The sequence below is a fragment of the Silene latifolia genome, chromosome 10 (genome assembly GCF_048544455.1).
Source record: "Silene latifolia isolate original U9 population chromosome 10, ASM4854445v1, whole genome shotgun sequence".
Taxonomy (NCBI): Eukaryota; Viridiplantae; Streptophyta; class Magnoliopsida; order Caryophyllales; family Caryophyllaceae; genus Silene; species Silene latifolia.
The window spans coordinates 90,772,399-90,786,273 of NC_133535.1; positions in this window are offsets into that span (position 1 = coordinate 90,772,399).

The following is a 13,875-nucleotide window of genomic DNA, read 5'->3' on the forward strand; positions in this document are numbered from 1 at the left end:
AATTGATTTCCCTCTCGTGGCAGGTGGAAATAGTCGACTTGGTCGAAGAATTCGGCCTCTTGATTGATCTTTGCTCGGTAGGGAGCTAAGCTGTCAGATCGGATTTTCCATGATCCGGACACCTGATTGATGATGAGCGAGGAATCGCCATGGACCCTCAGTCTCTTGATGCCAAGTGTGATGGCTGCTTGTAGGCCGATGAGACATGCTTCATATTCAGCGGCATTGTCGGTGACGGCAAAGTCCAGCTTGACCGAGATCGGAACGTGTTCTCCCTCTGGTGAAATTAGATGGATTCCTACCCCGAAGCCTCTTAGATTAGATGCACCATCGAAGTATAGGTCCCATGCGTCGGAGTCGGCACAAAGGATGTCTTCGTCAGGAAGTGACCATGTGTCGGTCGTTGGATCCTCGTTGACGGGATTTTCTGCTAGGAAATCGGCAACTGCTCTTCCCTTTATAACCTTGAGGGGTACAAACTTGAGGTCAAATTCGGACAACATGAGTGTCCATCTAGACAGCCATCCGTTTAGCACGGGTTTTTCGAAGATGTATTTAACCGGGTCCATCTTGGAGTAGATGTGGACCGTGTAGCTGAGCATGTAATGCCGCAGCTTTTTTGTTGACCATACTAGGGCAAGGCATGTCTTTTCCAGTTGGGTATACCTCGTCTCGTACTCAATGAACTTTTTCCTGATGTAGTAGATGGCTCGTTCTTCGTTGCCAACTGTTTGTGCTAACATCGCTCCCATGGCTGTGTTGGTAACAGTCATGTATAGGGATAGAGGAATCCCCGGTTGAGGTGGCATGAGGACAGGAGGTTTGGATAGGATTTCCTTTATCCTGTCGAAGGCCTTCTGACAGTCATCGTCCCAATCGGTGTGATCGGAGGCGCGAAGCTTTTTGAATATTGGTTCACAAATCATAGTGAGCTTGGCAATGAAGCGGCTGATGTATTGGACCTGACCGAGAAATCCCCGAATCTCCTTCTCGTTCCTAGGCCGAGGCATTTGTTGAAGGGCTTTGATTTTGGTTGGATCAATCTCAATGCCTCTTTTGCTGACGACATGTCCCAAGAGTATTCCGGAGGTGACCCCGAATGCACACTTCTAAGGATTTAGTCTCATGTTATATTTCCGCAGATGAGCGAAGAATTTCCGAAGGGCATTGATGTGGCCGTCCCGTTCTTTTGATTTGACAATCATGTCATCGACATATACCTCTACCTCCTTGTGCATCATATCATGTAGGAGAGTGGTAGCGGTTCTTTGATAGGTTGCCTCGGTATTGATGAGGCCGAAAGGCATGACCGTTTAGCAATATGTACCCCACTGTGTAGTGAACGCAGTCTTGTGCATGTCTTCCTCAGCCATCTTAATCTGGTTGTACCCAGCATACCCGTCCATGAATGATAGGAGAGCATGTTCGACAGTATTGTCCACCAAAATGTCAACATGTGGCAAAGGGAAGTCGTCCTTTGGACTTGTCTTGCTCAGATCCCTGAAGTCGACGCAAACCCGAATTCTTCCGTCTTTCATTGGTACCGGCACAATGTTGGCCACCCAATCAGAGTATTCAGACACTTTGATGAACCCGGCCTTAAACTGTTTGTCTACTTCTTCTTTGATTTTCAGGGCCCATTCAGGACGCATCCGGCGTAGCTTCTGTTTCACAGGTTTAGCCCCGGGTTTAATGGGTATTCGATGCTCTGCAATTTCTCTGTCAATCCCAGGCATGTCTCTGTAAGACCAGGCGAACACGTCCTTGTATTCGTGGAGGAGGTCAATGAACTGCTGTCTTTCCGAGGGCTCCAGGGTTGTCCCTATCCTAAGTTCTTGAGGTGTGTTATCGGTTCCTACGTTAATAGGCTCGGTCTCCTCAATGATGGGGGTTCTGGTTTCCCGCTTGTCAAGTTCTTTAGCTAGGTGAGGTGGGTAGTCACTCAAGTCAAATTCCTCGTAGTTATTCAGAATTGCATTGCAGTTAAAATGAGACGAGTCATAAGCAAACTTAGCGTTCATTAAGTTGACACGAGCGAAAAGCTCGGAAAGGACAGACATCTCGTGGTCATTCAGAGGCGACACAACAGAGGAAGTGGCCCCTGGAACAGGCTCCAAGTTGTCACCTTTCATGGGAGTGGGGGTGACCCTAGTAGACTCAGCCTCTGAATCAGCCACGACTTTGTGATAAAACAATGGGAAGGGGACCTTGACCGGGACGTTAGGAGCGTTAGGAGCTACGACAGACTCTGACTCCGACTCAGACTCAGACTCAGATCCTTCTTCACTTCCCTCCTTGAACATAGGGCCTTCTCCGATTGTGATCTTGAGAATGCGGCCTTGCGATCGGTCCACTTGACGGTCTTCCTCCTCCGGCCTTGGGTAGCCTTCTCCGGTCGATGATCGGAGATCAAGGAGGTTGGATCAAATTGATTGTCTTTCAGGGCGATGTTGATGATGTCCTCATAGTCGAGGTGTTTGACGTTATCTTCCTCAAAGAGGAGTGTGACAGCTTGTCCGTCAAGGCATGGTGACGGCTTGGACTCAGTTGATGCAGCTTCGATGTTGTCGGGGATAAAGTAGCAGTCCTGGAAGACTTCCACTCCCGGGTACCTAGCCTTCACCACAGAGTCATAGATTGGCTCCGGAAAGCCATGGTAGAGCCCGGACTCTCCCTCGGGGACAAAGTATCCGTTGAGGGTCAGATGGTAGGGACGGAGGATAACCCCGTGCTTCTTGCGTTTTCGGACTAAGAGGTTCATCTCCTGGATATCTTCGTCGGTAGGTTTGTATCCCAGCCCAAAGGGAATGTTGGGGACCTTAGCCTGTTTCAAGGGAGGCAATGGGTCCTTCAGTGGATTGAGCGGCAAACCCGGGAAATAACCCTGACGTATCATAATATGGTTGACCGTGAGGTTGGTGAATGGGTCACAATCAGAGGGCGTCAATTCATCAGTTATGGCGTTTACGGCGTGGAAACCCCACATTTCGTTATCATCCTCCTCAATGGCTTGGGAGGCTGTTCCCCTTCTCATGACAGCTTTGATTGGGGAAGCGGGAATTGTGATCGTTTTCCCGTTAAAGGGGGCCCTGATCTTCTGGTGGAGAGTTGAGGTGACCGCCTTAACGGCGTGAATCCAGGGACGTCCCAGGAGCATGTTCAAAGAAGCGTCGATGTCGACCACTTGAAAACTGGTTTGTCTTTCCAGTGGCCCGGTTGCGACGGTTAAAGTGACAAGCCCAGTGACCTTGTGACGAGTGTCATCGTAGGCGCGTACTCCTTGATTCGTTGGGACCAAATCCTCTTCCTTAATCCCCAGCTTGTGGGCAGTCTTAAGAGGAATGACGTTTACCGTGGAACCGTCATCCACGAGGACCATGGGTACATTTTTCTGGAGGCATTGTACGGTGATATACAGGGCCAGGTTATGATTGGCTCCGAACGGAGGGATATCCTCGTCGGAGAAGACGACTGGGTTGTTTAGATCAGGGGCGTCCCTTGTCATGTGTGCCACTATTTCTTCTGGGGAAGAGATGGAGGGCACGGTTAATTTTCCCAAGGCATGCAGCAAGGCCTGTCGATGCTCAAAAGACGTTGCGATCAGTTGCCAAATTGAGATTTCGGCTTTTGCTTTCTGAAGCTGTTTCAGGATTGAGTTCTCAGGAGCCTTTGGTTGAGCGTCCACCTCTGGGACGACTTGGTCATTCGTTGTTGGAACGACCGCTGGACTGTTCGGATTCTGATAGGGACGTCCGGACTGGGTGAGATGTCAGATTTCTCTCGCCCGCTTCTCCTTCCCTGGGATGACATAGACATCCTCAACATCATCTCTCCAGATGCCATTAATTTCAGAGTCTCGAGGGTACCTTGGAGGGGTATTCCTCGGTGGGCAGTTCTTGTGAGGGACATTTTTGTGAGGGTGGTTTTTGTGTGGGTGATTTGTGGGGGTAGTTATTGTGGGGGGTAGTTATTGTGGGGGCAGTTATTTTGAGGGTGATTTTCGTGAGGTCTATGCCAGAATGGTCGCGGGAGCAATCCATCCTGGGGTGGGTAGTTTTGAATGCTTGGGGAATTCTCCCTTGGGCGCGGTGGCGGTGGATTGAAAATGAGTCGACGGTAGGCGTCGTCGAGTCGGGTGATTCTCTCAGAGAGGCTGGCTATGGCCTCCTCAACTTGTTGAAACATAGTGAGCATAGTGGCAGCACTAAACACAAACACTCCGTCTGAAGGATCTTTTTCCAAAGCATTCACCTCGTTGTCAATTGGCAGGGAGGTGAGAGGAGTCTAGGGTCGGCTCATCGTCAGAGATGGCGTGGATTCCCAGAGGATTCGCCTTGTTATTCGGCTTAGTTGGTGGGGGTAAAGGCAAATCTCCTTTCTCAATCATGTCTTGAATGAGGTGCTTGAGTTTGAAGCAAGTTTCGGTGTCATGCCCTTTCCCTCGATGATACTGACAGTAGGCATTGGGGTTCCAGAACCGGGACTTCTTGGCATCGGTCGGATGCGGGGTGGGTCCGATCGGTTGTAACTTCCCCTGGTCCATGAGCCTTTTCAGAGCACTTGCGTACGTCGACCCTATGTTGGTAAACACTCTTTGGGGGCGTTCAGTTTTCTTAGCAGATGGTTCGACGAGGTTAACCTCATCAATCTTTTTCGTCTGGCCGTAAGGGCGAGATCCGGTTGAGGTGGATCCCCGGTAACCTCTGCCAGTGGTTTTGGCCAAGACACCCTTTCGGAGGTCATCTTCAATACGTGTCCCCAGAATTTGCAGATCCTGGAAGGTCTTGATGTTTTGGTATCTCAGTAGGTTGGCATAAACTGGGCGGATATTGTTGACAAACTTTCCACTAAAGTTGACTCACTTGGCTTACTGACCAATTGAGTACTCACCCTCCTCCAACGGGTTAGGAACTTAGTGAACCCCTCCTGTCGTTCTGGGTTAGCACTTCGAGAGTACGGGTATTGGCCTGGATCTCAAAATTGTCGGCATACTGTTTGGCAAACTCAACTGCGATCTCATCCCAAGTAGTAAGGTTTTTCGGATCAAGGGAGTAGTACCATTGGCGAGGAATCGGTTCCAAAGAGGATGGGAAGATCCGGGTAAAAAGTTCCTGTTTGACCCCTTTAATGGCCATGTAGTCTTTGAAAGCACGGATATGGTTGAGTGGGTCCTCCACTCCTTTGAACTTAGGCACATCAGTCAGGGTGAAGTTGTCGATTCTTGGTCCCCAACAGTTCGAACCTTCGGTTGTTCTCAAGATGGATATTGTTACCCCGGGCTAGGAGCTGTTCTTCCAAGAGCTTTAGCCTCTTCTCAGTTTTAGTCAGAGGTGGGGTATTGTGTTCCCCAGTTTCCTTGTTCTCCAGGGCGTCGATACGGGTCTCGACGCGATCCAGGGTGACCTTAAGAGCGGTAAGCATGCTGGCTAGCTGATCGGTTGTGACATCTCTGTTGTTATCATTGTTGTTGTTGGACGAAGCTGAAGACGGGGCCATGGCTCTGAGGCAGAAAAACGGCTCACATTACAACTCAATCCGACACGGTTCCAAGACTGAACGCAGACAACACAAAGGACGAGACAAGGATCAGACTCAACAAGACGGGGGTGACCGTGTGTGGTCCCCCGGTGCTGACTCGATTTATGACGTGACGGTGTTGACCGAACTTTTGACACGAGTGACGGCGTGACGCCGTTGGACGGGTCTCGTGGTAAGACGACTCATAAGTAAAGACCCATAAGTACGTTTGCTTTGACTCGATAGACACGAGGCGGAATTGGAATGGTGGACTGAAGTTTTCGAAAATAGAAATTTTCAAAAAGATTCATTTGTCGCTTAAATGGACGGCTTCTGAAGATAGAAATCTCCGCAAGTCGATCAGTTGAAAGGGGTCGTCTTAAGTTTATTTGCAAAAGACGGTTTGAGTTTGAGTCGGCTCGGAAAACAGTGCATCGTTTCCCAAGACGGTTTTGAAATTCAAAATTGTATGTTTTGAAAATCGGGTTTGAAATGTTTGAAGAGGTCTCGGGGACGGTGTATGGTCCTCGGGATCTCGAAAGTGTCTCGAGAAAAGGGTGTGTGCTTTTCTCGGGTTTTGAAAGAGCCATTGTCGGCGCGAAACGGGTTAAAATCCGTGTCTAGACGCGGCGATTATAACGGCGTAAAAAGGTGATTTGAAATGCTTGTAAGAACCGGGTTTGAAAATTGTCATTACGACGGCCTAGAAAGGCGTGTTGAAATGGTTATACAAAACTGGGTTTGAAAATCGTCATTATGACGGCCTAGAAAGGCGTGTTGAAATGTTTATACAAAACCGGGTTTGAAAATCGTCATTACGACGGCCTAGAAAGGCGCGCAACGGTCGGCAAAAGACTGAGGTTTGAAACGGCCATTATAAAGGCGCAAAAAGGGTGATTTTGAAAGTTTGAAAATGACATGGAAGGACTTGTGATCAAGTAGCACATAAGCACTCGCAGTTCATTATATTATGCATTATGCTGACACGGGTTTTGGCTTAGAAGGGTGGGTTACACACCAAGCAATCAAACCCCGATTTGCGAGAGGGATACCAATCCAAACAAAATGTGTAAGGAGGGTGCCCTAGCCTCGTGCTCGAAAGTGATGAAAGCTCTTTGACGAAACAGAAATGTGTAATGTCAATGGTATGCTTGACTCAATCGGGATTCGAAACGCGGGGATGAGAAGAAACTCACGCCGACGAGACGAGCCAATTGGTCGAAAAGGGTTAGGTTGTGGACCCGGACAAGAAACCCGACCGTGACTGTAATATCAATTAATGCATTCCAACCAAGACCTCGTTCGAGTCTCACCATCTAGGGATCACAACGATGTAAGTGTCCTAGTTCTTCCCAGCGGATTCGCCAATCTGTGGACATGGGCCACCTACAAGCCAAGCCAATCTGTGGACGTATATCGGTCTTTTGAAAGCCACGCTCGGCGGCGTAAAAATGCTTTCGACCGAATCGTTTTAGATCGGTCGGTTTCGTCTCGGTAAGGGTCTCGAAACGATTCGAGATGTTCGGAGTCACCACCAAGCATTTGTGGGATGCCTGGAACCCGTTCGAAATCCACTTTATACCTCGGTCAAATCGAAGCACAAAGCAGCGTTTGACATAGGTACTAAAGATAAGGAAATCGTCCCTCTTTAGCATCCTATCTCTAGAATGACTCTTGTACGCCCTGGATAAGGTCGTCCACTATCCAAAGTTTCTGAGCAAGAGGTGAAGGTGGGAAGCCCTTTAATCAGACACCCAATCCCGCCCGCGTTTAGCGGCCTCTACTGATCGATCTTGGTTGGTTGAATGCAAAAGTTGATAAAACGATTTAAATGCATGAATGCACATCCAATAATTTAAACCTAACATGTGAGATCTTTCTAAGTCGGTTGATTTAATAAAAATATCAAGTATAAGATGTCGAGTTGGATTAATGATTGATTTGCATGCAAGACGGAAATTTAACATCCATTTACCGTATTAGGTTTAGGGTGTATAACATGATCCATTTGTCTTAGTAAGGCATTTTGCAAATATGGTTTTGGATAATCAAATAGTCATCAGATCCGTCCTATATCCGGGCTAACCGGAGTCGGGATCGTCCTAGACTAATGCTGGAAAGGAACAGACCCTGTACCAGACGGCTATATGAGGCGCGAGCCAGCCGGCAGTGTATGGGGACTCCCTCTGGTTTTGAAAATGAGAAATGGAGGGCCTGTTTAGACGCGGGTTTGTCCACGGTTTATGTGCCGTGTTCTGACCTTTTAGAAAACGTTATAAAACGTGTTGAAAATGGGTATTTGAACCCGGTTTGATTTAAAGGGGGTCGTTTAGACCGCATTTGTTGATTTGAAGAACTAGACTCGAATAATCATCATTATTTTGATAATATTCGGTGTCGGGTTCGATTTGAAAAACTTGACATGAATAGTTTCGAAAATAATTATGGACTAATTGTTTTAAGCCCATTTGAGTGTCATTAGTCGATGCTCATCATCGTACCCGGGTTAAAATCCGGCATGGTATGTAGAACCAAGGATGACTTTGTGTTGGTGACTAATATGTTTGTTTGAAAATGTAAAGAAATGAAATAAAAGGTTTTAAAATACCTTTTAAATGTCATTAACCAAATATTATCACCGAAACACGGATTTGACCGTCATGGTATGAGGAACCAAGGGTGAAAAATGTGTTATGGTTAAAACAAAAGAAGTAAAAAAGGTTCGAAAGTATTTGGAATGGTAAAAACCGATTACAAATATGAAAATGACTTAAAGGGAAATGACGAGAACAAACACGGTTGATCTCTGGTCTGAACACCCCATTTAGGCGCGGGTAAGTCACCTAAGGGGCTTCGCCTCGACCAAAAATCGGTTTTGGCTCGTTTATTCCATGTTTTGGTTCATGTTATGCACGTTTTAGCATGTTATAGTCATGAAACAAATGAAAACATAATAAAAGAGGATTTTTACACCCTCATACTTACATGTTTGGTTATGGCGAGTGACCGACGTAAGTGTAACAACTCGTTTGATCGGAAAAAACTCGGTTTAAAACCGTTTTGGTAAGTAAAAAGAGTGTTTTAATGTTAGTGATGGTGTAGTGGTCGAAGTGGTCGGTCAAGTGATTTAATGCATAATGACGGTACCAAACAATGTGTAAGGCTCGTGTTTACGATCGGTAGGTCGTAAATACGCGCCGGGTTGTGACTTAAGAAGTCGAGTCGAGAATTTTAAGGGAGAAAAGAGGGGGCGGACACTCGCGTAAGTCTCAAATGGGTGGCATTTGAGGGGTATTTATAGGGAAATGAGTGGTTGTGTGAGTTTTGAGCGACGTGGCCACTTGGGCTGCTCAAAGAGGCGCGAGCCACGTCGCGGTTCTTCGAGTTGTGTTGTCACTTTCACAACAAACGCAATCATGATTTGTTCTATCCTAGGTTTTGTATTCACATGTTTGGTACTTGACCAACATGAATCCGGGAAAACTTAAGGTAGAAGGTTTGAAATGTTTTGTTTTTGGTGCTTGACACGGTTTGACTCGTTGTTGGAATCAGGATTTGAATTTTTGAGTCGGTTTTTGGTCCGGTGTCGGTTTTGACTCTAGTTAGTGTCATTGCGACCCCGTCGTCGTGCATTAAACACTCCAGGTATTTTTGAAATGTTTTGAAATATTTTATTTTCGAAATCGTTTTAAGTTTTCCGACTTAAAGTTGTACACAAACTGTCGATCAAACGCCGCGATTCCAAAACATGTTATAGTCCGATAATCATCGGGTGTTTGTTGGAGTCTCAGCAGATACTGGGTATCTACACTAGTAAGTGGTCTTAAACATAACTTACTTAGTATTTCTCAATTATGTGACAAAGGTAACAAAGTTGTTTTTCATGCCGATGTTTGTCGTATGATAATTGAAGGTACTAGTAATGTTTTACTTGAGGGTCACCGTAGGAGGAATGTGTATATGATTGACTTAAATGTTGTCAATACAAATTCCTTCTCGTGTATGAAAGCAACCTCATATGATTCTAGCTTGTGGTACAAGAGGTTTGCACACATTAGTCCAACTATTTTAAAGAAATTTAAGTCTATGGATTTAGTTGAAGGCTTGCCCTCAATTAAATTCGAGCAAGAGAAAATGTGTGACTCATGTGCCCGCTGCAAACATGTTAGATCCTCATTTAAACCTAAAAGAGTAGTTAGCACTAAACGACCACTTGAGCTGGTACACATGGATTTATGTGGACATATGAAAGTTAGAAGCCGTGGTGGATCAAAGTATATATTTGTTCTAGTCGACGATTACTCAAGGTATGTCTGGCCAATCTTTCTTTCCTCTAAAGATGAAACTTTCGATGAATTTGTGGCATTAATAAAGCTTGCCCAAAATAAATATGACAAAAGGCTTATTTCGATTCGGACGGATCACGGCACGGAATTTGATAATCAATCGTTTATAGAATTTTGTAGGGAAAATGGTGTAGGACATAAATTCTCCGCACCACGAACCCCACAACAAAATGGTATCGTGGAACGTATGAATCGAACCCTAGAGGATATGGCCCGTACTATGTTGTTGTGTAGTGGCCTCCCTAGAAGTTTTTGGGCAGAAGCTGTTAGTACCGCATGCTATGTGCATAATAGAGCTATCATGCGACCTATTTTGAAAAAGACTCCCTATGAACTTTTAAGAGGGAGAAAACCAAATATATCACATCTCCGTTGCTTCGGGAGCAAATGCTTTGTTCACAATAATGGAAAAGATAATTTAGGAAAATTTGACCCCCGAAGTGACGAAGCTGTTTTTCTGGGATATTCGGATCATAGTAAAGCTTACAAAGTGTTCAATAAAAGAACCTTGTGCATAGAAGAAAGTGTTCATATTTGTTTTGACGAAGATAATGTGTTTGATAAAGTTGAACAGGAAGAAGAGGATCCAGATGAGCCCGATTTCTTTTTAGCAAGAAATGATCCTTTAAATGAAGATGAAGATATTCAAGGTATCAATGATGAACTAGATAACTCTGCAAACGATCCTAAGGGAAGTGATGAGTTCGTAGTTAATAATACTATTGACCTTTTCTTAAACAAGGAAAAAAATCTTGAAGTTATACCTAATGATGTTGTAACTTCCGATCCAAATCATGATAATTCTAATGAAGTTAGTGATACTTCTGAAGAAAATCCCGAGTCTAACTCAGGGGGAACAAGTCATGATTCCTCGTCTGCAGATGGTACGAGTTCATCAAATGATAATGAACCTAGAGTTCTCAAAAAGTGGAAACATCAAAGCTCCCACCCTTTGGACAAAATCCTAGGGAATCTAGAACAAGGCATTAAAACTAGAAGGTCCTTTGAATAATTTCTGCTCGTTCTTCTCTTTTCTGTCAACCATTGAACCTACCAATATCAAAGAAGCTCTTGCTGAACCTGATTGGATAACGGCTATACAAGACGAGCTTCAACCATTCGAACGCAATAAGGTATGGCACTTAGTGCCACGACCTAGTGATCGAACTGTTATTGGTACAAGATGAGTGTTCAGAAATAAACTGGACGACGCAGGACTTATTACAAGAAACAAGGCACGACTAGTTGTCCAAGGCTACAATCAACAAGAAGGGATCGATTATGACGAGACCTTTGCACCCGTAGCAAGACTTGAGGCTATTCGTCTCATTATTGCCCTTGCTGCTCATAAAGGAATGAAATTATTCCAAATGGACGTTACGACTGTATTTCTTAATGGCTATTTGGAAGAAGAAGTTTATGTAGAACAACCTCCCGGATTTTTAGATAGCAAGTTTCAAAACCACGTTTATAAATTAGACAAAGCTTTATATGGGTTTGAAACAAGCTCCAAGGGCATGGTATGACAGATTATCCAAGTTTTTATTACAAAATAATTTTAAAAGAGGATCTGTCGATAAAACCTTGTTCCTAAAATCAGAGGGTTCTAATTTACTTGTTGTGCAAATTTATGTAGACGATATAATATTCGGTTCCACTAATGAAAAATTGTGCAAGTATTTTTCAGATCTAATGACTTCTGAGTTTGAAATGAGCATGATGGGAGAATTGAAGTACTTTATAGGTTTAAAAATTCAACAAACAAAGGATGGTATAAAGATTCACCAACAGAAATATATCAAGGAACTAATTCGAAAATTCGGTATGGAAAATGCAAAATCTTACGATACACCTATGGTACCTGATAAGAAGATGACTATAGATGAACATGGTAAGTGTGTCGATGAGACTACATATCGAGGTATGATTGGTTCACTTTTATATTTAACTGCAAGCCATCCTGATATAATGTATAGTGTATGTGTCTGTGCGCGATATCAATCGTGTCCTAAAGAGTCACGTATGATTGCAGTTAAACGTATCTTGAGATATTTAATTGGTACATCTAATTTGTACTTATGGTATCCACTTGAGTGTAATTTCGATCTAGTAGGGTATTCAGATGCATATTATGCAGGATGCTCTTTAGATAGGAAAAGCACTTCTGGGTATGCAACGTTTGTTGGACCGTGTATCATCACATGGGGATCAAAGAAACAAAATTCAGTTGCAATGTCTACTACTGAAGCCTAGTATGTATCTGCTGGACTGGTATGTTCTCAATTACTTTGGTTAAAGCAACAACTATGTGATTATGGTATAAATGTAGGTCGTATGCCTATTATGTGTGACAATACGAGTGCTATAGTAATTTCTAAGAACCCTGCTCAGCACTCGAGGACCAAACATATAGATATTCGACACCATTTTCTACGAGATCATGTAGAAAAAGGCAACATTTCACTTGAATTTTGTAGTACCGAAAGGCAATGGGCTGATATCTTGACTAAGCCGTTAGCTAGAAAACGCTTTGAGTTATTGAGACTAGAGATTGGTTTAATTAGCAATAATTAAATCCGTCATAATTATGTCCGGGAACCTGAATGATCAGCTAGGAAGATGAGATTGTACGATTGTGTCCGTATATTTTGTTGCAAGTTTAATTATGTTAAATAATGTTTATTTTACGTGTTATATCTTGCTTATGTGTATGGTAATATTTAATATTCTGTATATTCACATATTCTTACAAAAATTCGACAAAATCTACAATAAAATGCCTAAATATAATAAAGATATTTCTATCTTATTATATTCCTACACAAATCTCTATCTTTACCATATTCTTGTAACCACCTCCTCACAATCCTACCTAAACACCAATACAAAAGATTCTTTCCTTATCTCACAACAAATATGATTCTTTTCTTATTCTTATCATATAAGAAAAAGGAGATAATACCAAAAATAAAAAAAATTGTGCCGAAAAAAAAAGTGCGAAAAAAAAAGTGCGAACAAAAAGGAAAGCACGAAAAAAAAAGGAAAAGTTGCCGGAAAAAAAGGAGGCACCGAAAAAATAAAATTATTATAGAAATTGGTATTATTTTCTTTTCTTAGAATTTTATTGTTACCAAAAGACAAATTCCTTAATACTATTTAAACCCTCTTAACCCCTCCATAATTCTCATCAATTTAATCATCTACTTCCCTAATACTTCTTCAAAACCTTCAAAATTAATAATGACAAATCATCCTACAACCCGTTTTCAATCCAAGAAACCCGTTGTTGTTGGAAAGAAGGTAACCCGATCACCCCTGAGAACCACCCGCTCCGTCACGCCACCCGAGACCGGTTCACGGTCCCCTCGGTCCGACGCCGACCGCACCGACACCGCCAATTTACCTATAGTTAGCAAGAAGAGAAGGTTGATTAAAGGTAAAGGAAAATTGGTGTCGGAAACTGAGGTAAGTTCGAAAACTGAGAGCTATATACTTCAAGATGGTTCTTCACGTGTTCTTTACACACAGCATATGGATGATTACACTAACAATGGACTGAATAATCTTCGATTAACTCAAGTAGAACGAAGGAATATCAATCAAGTTGCTCAATACCGCATTCGCGCAGGACGAGTATATTCGGTTGATTGGTTAAAGCAATATAAAGCACTTGGGTTCTTTAGGAATTTTCTCAAAGATCAAGGTTGGAAGAATATTGTTGTTGTAAGTGGTCTAGTCTTTCCTATTGAGGTATATCAATTTTATGCTACTGTTCAATTTAAGGAAGGAAATTTAATTGTTGTGGTTAATAAGACGTCTATACGTGTCTCAATTGGTGATTTTTCCGACTTGGCTCGAGTTCCTAGAGAGGGAATCGAAATTAATCCAAGCGTAGAATGGGAAAGTATGTCGCCTGATGAGAGATTAGTAGTGAAACGATATTTCAAACAAGATGCGACTTCGTCTGCAACTATTTTAACAAATAAATTGTCGCCTTCTTTGAAATTCTTTT